This window comes from Vicia villosa, linkage group LG1 (assembly GCF_029867415.1).
Source record: "Vicia villosa cultivar HV-30 ecotype Madison, WI linkage group LG1, Vvil1.0, whole genome shotgun sequence".
Lineage (NCBI taxonomy): Eukaryota > Viridiplantae > Streptophyta > Magnoliopsida > Fabales > Fabaceae > Vicia > Vicia villosa.
Window position 1 is genome coordinate 91,890,839 of NC_081180.1, and position 9,135 is coordinate 91,899,973.

Consider the following 9,135-nt stretch of genomic DNA (forward strand, 5'->3'; position numbering starts at 1 on the left):
TGTGGGACGGAGGGAGTAGATGACATAACCATTAATATTATGATACCTCTCATGAGAAAAAGGCTTTGGACATCCGAAAACCCTAGAATCTACATATAAATAGTATAAAGCGTCATATTTAAAGTACACACTCTCTAAAACCTAAAAAATATTATTTTATGCCTCATTCAGTCACTAACTCAGGTGTCCTATTGTTTATAGGTACCGATAATCCATTTCATACTGTTTCAAGGAAAGCATAAAAGGGAAAATATTGCTTGAGACCACCATCCTGTTGAAGTTGAATCAATCATCAAGATAATTTAGATTCATATCGGATCATTGGTGCAATGTGTAAGTATTGTTGTATGCAGTGTTTTATTTCCCTTTATTACGTAACAAATGGCATGTTCCAATAACACACCTACCTTTGAAAATCAAGGGTTCAAAATCCAAAAAGAGTTAGAAAACAACCCAATGGTGGGACGGGGTATCCACCGTGGCTTACACGGACAAACATCTATGTGGTAGCTGGGAAAAACGAGATTTTACATATTTTGTTCTAGATAAGAAATCATAATCCTAGGACTAATTTTTATTAAATTCTAAACATTTAAAATAACTAAATCAAAATAAACTCACTTCTTTTTAGCTAATCAAATAGAAAGAAAATAATCGGTAATCATACTAGTCCTGGTGGAACGATAATTTTACTATGCAATATACACTTTGCTCTTGCAGTGTATCAAGTTTTAAGCGCCGTTATTTGAGATAATTATCTGAGATTTTTTCTTTACCCACCTCTCTATGGGGTCACCCCAGCGAAAAATTCATTTTACCCGCTTCGGAAATGCATTTCCGAAATATTTTTTTTTTAAAATTTTTCAAGACTTCGGAAGTGCATTTCCGAAAAAATCCCAAAAATTGGGATTTTGATTAATTCGGAGATGCATCTCCGAAAAAAAAAATCTATGAGTAATGAATAATAATAATTATATATTTTGATATACTTCATATTTTAAAATTTAAAATAATTTTAATTAAAAAAATTAAAGTAATTTCACTTACAAAATGAGTTATAATTTTTTATTTATATATTTATATATTTATAATAATTATTTTGTATTTACAAAAAAATTAAAAAAATGAGTGTTTTAATTTATATATATATATATATATATATATATATATATATATATATATATATATATATATATATATATATATATATATATATATTAATTATAATAATTATTATATATTTATGAAAATTATTATATATTTATATATTTATATATTTATATAATAATTATTATATATTAATTATAAATATATTTGTATATTTATATAATAATTATAAAAATGAGTATTTTAATTTATAATAATTATTATATATTTATATATTACATATTTATATATTTCACTTACAAAATTAATTATTAGTATTATATATTTATATTTTTCTATTCTGATTCAAAATTAAAAATGAGTTATAATTTTTTATTTAGTTTAAAAAAATTAAAAAAAGATTTTGTCTTAATTTTATTTAATGAATAAATTTTATATTTAATTCTATATAATTCAAAAGTTACTTATTATGAAATTAAAATGTTTTTGATTTATATAAGTTAGTAAAATAATTTTTGACTTTAAAATTGTTTAGGAAATTTTGATTCACCTTGATTTTATTGATTCACCTTCATTTTATTGATTCACCTTGATTTTATACCTATTAATTGTATTGATTCACCTTGATTTTAATTTTTTAATAATTACTGAATTCTTTCGGAAGTGTATATCCGAAACATTCCAAGACCAATTTGGTCTTGGAATATTTCGGATATGCATCTTCGAAAACTCAAAAAAGGGGTGTTTTCGGAGATGCATCTCCGAAAACTCAAAAAGGGGGTGTTTTCGGAAATGCATCTCCGAAAACTCAAAAAGGGGGTGTTTTCGGAAATGCATCTCCGAAAACACCTTGTTTTTCATGTTTTCGGAAGTGCATTTCCGAAAACACCTTTTTTTTCAATAAAAAGTACGTTTTCGGAAATGTATTTCCGAAACAAGGGGTATTTTGGTAAATTCGCCAGAGGTGTTTAAGAAGGTTAGGAGGTGGGTAAAGAAATTTCCTTATCTGATATATATTCCTTTTTCTTTTACATCTATTAGAATTAAAACCATTTGTTATTTATTTTTGATCGCGACTTTACGTGTCTATTAGTCGGGATAACTGCAAGTGCACAGTCGTGACGTGTAGTTTTAAAAGATATCGAATCCACAGGGACTATAAGTCGACCTACCGTTATCTAAAGTTACTATGTAAAGCTAAGGCTAATGATATTTGAGTTGTTTCTAAAGAAATGAAAATAAACTCTTAATTCTAAGAATATAATAATAAACGGATATCAGTATGTAGTTCGTCTAACTTAGGTGATCCGAAGTTCCATTGGTCAGATTCTAATTAAATCAAAGATCTTTACTAACTATGTTATTTAAAAGTCCTCCTCTCAAACTCTCGCTCTATTGATTCAGACTACAATCCTAACTCATAATGTACGCTCTCGCCATCCCACCAGATTTAGAAACGCTTTTTGAAAACATCATAATTAATAAAATGCTCGCTTCATGAAGACGTTACCTACTTAAATCTCCTAGTCTCAAACTCTCGCTCTGTTGACTCGGATCATGCTAGTATTCTCTAACGTACGCTCTCGCCATCCCGCGTCGAGTTTAAAAACACTTTTTGAAAGTAAATAAATTCTAATCAGTTTTAATACGCTTTCGCGATCCTTAAAACTAATGCCCTATGTCTACTATCCAGTTAAAGATCTCAAACTCTCGCTTTGTTGACCTTAACCTTTATTAGTTCTAAAACCTCAAACTCTCGCTCTGTTGGTTTTAGAACTTTAGCAAATTAAATTAGACACAAAACCAGAAACGAGTGATTTTTAATAAAATGTAATTAAGCCAATTTATTTTGGATCCCCACGGTTAGATTACTTTACATACCGACATCTAAATAAATTAGCCAGACATATTAATATGGTTAAACATGCATAAATAGATTGGGTTCATAATATTAGGCATATTAATTGGCATATAATATATCATGCAATAATAATAATTAAAGCGGAAATTAGAAACCTGAATAATATAAATCTGAATTAATTAAAGCTTGAAATCTTCGAGTACTTGAACTTCCACCACAGGTTGGTTGGATTGTTTTTCAAATATTATTCAGCAGGAATTAAAACAAGGAAATAAAAACTGAATCTAACGTAAGGTTAGATCCGTTAAAGGTTCACAACAATTTCCGGTGTAGAAATTGTTGTGAGAAAAGATGAACAAGAATTGAAAACAATTACTGGAAAAGTAAAATGCTGGAATGAAAATAATACTAAAAGCTATGGCTGGGACAAAGCATGGTCCAACCCCTCTTCACTCGTAGAAGCCTCCTTTTATACTGAAAAATATGGTAACTGCTTCTTCACGTGTTCCTCTTTCTTCCCCGAGAATTTAGGAACGGTTTTGACTTGGAAAGTATTGGAGACGTGCGTCTTGAGTGAGAAAGAAGTGGAGAAAATAATAGAGAGGTGGAGACGGGCGTCTCCATTTGTTGAACGTGGCACTTGAATTGGTCTTGAAAATCCATTGAAGACGTGCGTCTCGCATGCTGAGTGGAGACGTGGGGCAAATGCTTGAAGACGTGGGTCTCCATTACTTCATACTGCTTCATAATGCAAATATATATAAAAGTGACTACGTCACTATATATATACACATCACATTATATAAATATATAAATATTTAATATATATATATATATATATATATATATATATATATATATATATATAAATATGGCGTGGGACCCAATTATATATATTTATATATTTATATATATTTCTTCATTTCTTTTCCTTTTTACTCCTTTTCTTCGAGCGGACCTTGTAAACATTAAATTTCTGAAACACATTAAAATACCAGCATAATACCGTAATAATATATAATTATAATAAAATAACGAAACAATTTATGTTATAATCGAGCCTAATATACGATATAATTACGTGTTATCAACATCCCCACACTTAAACCATTGCTTGTCCTCAAGCAATCAACCAACACGGTAAAAAGAAATAATTAAGCTCGATTCGAAACAAGGGCATGACACGACTCCTAATCATATTTGTGATAGGCAAATGTTACATCGATAGGTAATAGATATCAACACCAAGGATACCGTGACGACACAATGTTCAAAAACTCCCTCCTTATACAAACCAATTTGAATTATGCCATTATAACTCAACCTATATCTCTCGTTTTTCCTTTCACTATTTTCATTCAAGCGCAATCACATTAAGCCCGTTATCCGTACACGCACATAGTAGGGAAATCGGTTAGCGACTATGATCCTTTTCTTTTCTTTAGCACGGGGTTCTGTTTTTTTAAATGGTAAAGCCCCATATTTCCCAACTGCGGTTGCGGGGGATCAGACCGTAGTCCACCCTACCAAGCCCAGTACCAGTGACCTCTAGGCCAACCAACAGTGGGTGCTAATTATTAAATCCTTATTGGCTTAACAACTGTTGGGGTAAATGACCGGGTGAGGGTCACCTAACTTAGAAGGCTATTCTTCAATTAAATCATTTAAAAACAGGATCATTCACTTATATTCATCGACTCCCTACGTAGTTTGTGCTTAAGATGGTGTCGACTGCTAATATAAACTACTTAAGAGCTACTTTGAAAACTTGAGCCTAAGGTCTCGACATAATGGGCATCCAAATTGATATCACATAATGAGGGGGTTTAGGGTGTCAGGACGGTATCGATGTTGTTGAAATATATCCAAGTCTTTCTAACAATGCCTAAAGTGTGACAACCTCTATACTTTCAAAGTGTGTATGCCATGCGTCAAAATTCAAATATTTGTTGGAGGTTAAAATTTTCAAATTTTGGGGAAATTCAATAGCAACAGAAAATCATATATAAAGACTTGACAACATAATTAGAAAACAATAAAGCAACAAATGAAAGCGGTAAAGCTTCTCCCCCACACTTAAACCAAACAGTGTCCTCAGTGTTTCGATCCAAGGTGGAGAAGAAAAGACAGAACCTATATGGATGCTACAGGCAGACTATCACAACCAAATCTGCTCCGCGTCCGGAGGAAATATCTTCTCCTATCATGCTCATCAACGGTGTCACCACTAGCAGCAACGCTCGTAGGAATGTGCGTGGAGACCCATTCATCTTTGAGATGATCGTCTATAGATTTTTCGCCTAGATATGGCCGAGACGTGACAAGCGATCCATATCTTTATTATCTGCAAGTTCAAACGATAAAAGGAAAACATTAAACTGAAAACTCGTGGGTTGCCTCCCACGCATCGCTTTATTTAACGTCGATAGCTCGACGGCTTAAGAGTGCAAGCACTCAAGGTGGTTCTCTCGAGAATGACTCCTCGGTTGAACTTTTAGCAAACCTCGTTTTCCATGGCCACTTATTAAGCCATCTCACATATCCCTCACCTTTTCTTTTCTTTCTTCTGTGGGGTGGTTCATTCATTTGAAATCGTGGTGGGGATTCTGGATTTATCCTAAGTATCAGTTTTTGGAGTTCGGGCTCAGTGATATTATCCACCACCTCAAAGGTTAATCTTACCCTCTTATCACTAATGATATCCTTAGTTTCATGGTCGTCTAAATTTCTCTTTTTATGCAAGACTTCAAATAAGGGTGCATTAGTGTGGATATTTTCCAATATCTTCACATACATTATGGATTTGGAGTCTACCTTAGCTTCCACAAAACTTTGCGGGAAAGAAATCGGTGGGGTATAGGGAAGAGGAATAACAATAGGTGTTTCCCTCTCTACCTCTTCTACAACCTCCCTTTCAGATGGTGTTGGTGGATTTTTCTCAATCTCCACTCTTTTCTCATTAGAAATATCTTCAACCACGTTATCACTCTCCTCAATCTCATAATCACTCTCCTCAATCTCATAATCACTCTCCTCAATCTCATTATCACTCTCCTCAGGAATTTCAATTTGTTCTTCACTAATGGTTGTTTCCATATACTCCTCAAGTAAGTGTCCTAGCGACTTTTGTTCAAGTTGGGAGATTTGAGTCTCTAATGCCATGTTGTGAGTCGCGAGGGACTCAGCCATAGTGGTCAATTGCCTAAGGGTTTCATTGTTTTGAAGATTTTGTTTGATAAACTCTTGGTTTTGGACGGTTTGTGTCTCTACAAAGTGCTCCATCATGGCTTCTAATCTAGAGTGAGTTAGCGTCTCGTCGGGATCCTCCATTGATGTTTCGAAGTTAAAATTATGGGATTCTTGAGGTTTTTCAAAGGGAGTTAGCGTTGCGTTTTGTGTTTCCTCAAAGTGCTTTGTCATCATAGATTCTACCCAAGAGAGACTTTGTTCTTCAATGAAATCCTCCATTAAGATTTCGAGGTTGGATTTATGATAATCTTGTGGCTCCTCAAAATGTTGGGCGTGGTGATCGTAGAGGAAATTTGGTTGATGATAAGTTTGCGTTGCATTGAAATCCTCTATTAATGCTTCGAGGCTAGAATTATAGGACTCTTGTGGTTCCTTAAAATATTGGCCGTGGTGATTGTAGAGGAAATTCGGTTGAGGATAGGTTTGGTTGGAATTATAAAATTCTTGCGACTCTTGGGATTGATAGTTGGGGAGGTAGTTTGGGTGAGAATGAGTTTGTGACGCATTGAAATTTTCCAACAGTATCTCGAGGTCGGATTTATGGGATTCTTGGTATCCCTCGAAATACTGTTGTTGGGAGTTGTAGAAAAAGTTTGGATGATACATTGTAACTAATAAAAAAAATGCCTTAGTCTCTACTGCGTAACTAAAAGAGTTACGATATCGACTTGAATAGTCCCCGGCAACGGCGCCAAAAGTTTGATCGCGACTTTACGTGTCTATTAGTCGGGATAACTGCAAGTGCACAGTCGTGTCGTGTAGTTTTAAAAGATATCGAATCCACAGGGACTATAAGTCGACCTACCGTTATCTAAAGTTACTATGTAAAGGTAAGGCTAATGATATTTGAGTTGTTTCTAAAGAAATGAAAATAAACTCTTAATTCTAAGAATATAATAATAAACGGATATCAGTATGTAGTTCGTCTAACTTAGGTGATCCGAAGTTCCATTGGCCAGATTCTAATTAAATCAAAGATCTTTACTAACTATGTTATTTAAAAGTCCTCCTCTCAAACTCTCGCTCTATTGATTCAGACTACAATCCTAACTCATAATGTACGCTCTCCCCATCCCACCAGATTTAGAAACGCTTTTTGAAAACATCATAATTAATAAAATCCTCGCTTCATGAAAACGTTACCCACTTAAATCTCCTAGTCTCAAACTCTCGCTCTGTTGACTCGGATCATGCTAGTATTCTCTAACGTACGCTCTCGCCATCCCGCGTCGAGTTTAAAAACACTTTTTGAAAGTAAATAAATTCTAATCAGTTTTAATACGCTTTCGCGATCCTTAAAACTAATGCCCTATGTCTACTATCCAGTTAAAGATCTCAAACTCTCGCTTTGTTGACCTTAACCTTTATTAGTTCTAAAACCTCAAACTCTCGCTCTGTTGGTTTTAGAACTTTAGCAAATTAAATTAGACACAAAACCAAAAACGAGTGATTTTTAATAAAATGTAATTAAGCCAATTTATTTCGGATCCCCACGGTTAGATTACTTTACATACCGACATCTAAATAAATTAGCCAGACATATTAATATGGTTAAACATGCATAAATAGATTGGGTTCATAATATTAGGCATATTAATTGGCATATAATATATCATGCAATAATAATAATTAAAGCGGAAATTAGAAACCTGAATAATATAAATCTGAATTAATTAAAGCTTGAAATCTTCGAGTACTTGAACTTCCACCACAGGTTGGTTGGATTGTTCTTCAAATATTATTCAGCAGGAATTAAAACAAGGAAATAAAAACTGAATCTAACGTAAGGTTAGATCCGTTAAAGGTTCACAACAATTTCCGGTGTAGAAATTGTTGTGAGAAAAGATGAACAAGAATTGAAAACAATTACTGGAAAAGTAAAATGCTGGAATGAAAATAATACTAAAAGCTATGGCTGGGACAAAGCATGGTCCAAACCCTCTTCACTCGTAGAAGCCTCCTTTTATACTGAAAAATGTGGTAACTGCTTCTTCACGTGTTCCTCTTTCTTCCCCAAGAATTTAGGAACGGTTTTGACTTGGAAAGTATTGGAGACGTGCGTCTTGAGTGAGAAAGAAGTGGAGAAAATAATAGAGAGGCGGAGACGGGCGTCTCCATTTGTTGAACGTGGCACTTGAATTGGTCTTGGAAATCCGTTGAAGACGTGCGTCTCGCATGCTGAGTGGAGACGTGGGGCAAGTGCTTGGAGACGTGGGTCTCCATTACTTCATACTGCTTCATAATGCAAATATATATAAAAGTGACTACGTCACTATATATATATATACACATCACATTATATAAATATATAAATATTTAATATATATATATATATATATATATATATATATATATATATATTTATAGATATTTTTTCATTTCTTTTCCTTTTTACTCCTTTTCTTCGAGCGGACCTTGTAAACATTAAATTCTTGAAACACATTAAAATACCAGCATAATACCGTAATAATATATAATTATAATAAAATAACGAAACAATTTATGTTATAATCGAGCCTAATATACGATATAATTACGTGTTATCAATTTTGTATCAAATTTTCCCGTTCTTGGTTGAATGAGAAGAGTCTGCGGTCTTGGAGACCTTGGTGAACCGATCGCTAAGGTTAAAATATTTTTCATAGGAGATGTAAAGGACAAGCGATGGCGAAAAATCTCACTTTAAAAGACTATGCCTCCTCTAACAATATGGAATCTCATTCTTGTTTTGTCGTCCTACTGTGAAAGCTAACAACTTTAAGTTGAAACCATCTCTATTTTCTATGGTACAACATAACCAATTTTCTGTTTCACCAATAGGTGACCCGAATCTTCATATGTCAATATTCCTTGAATAATGTGGCACCCTGAAGTTGAATGGAGTCACTAGTGATGCCATTAGACTTGAACTTTTTTTC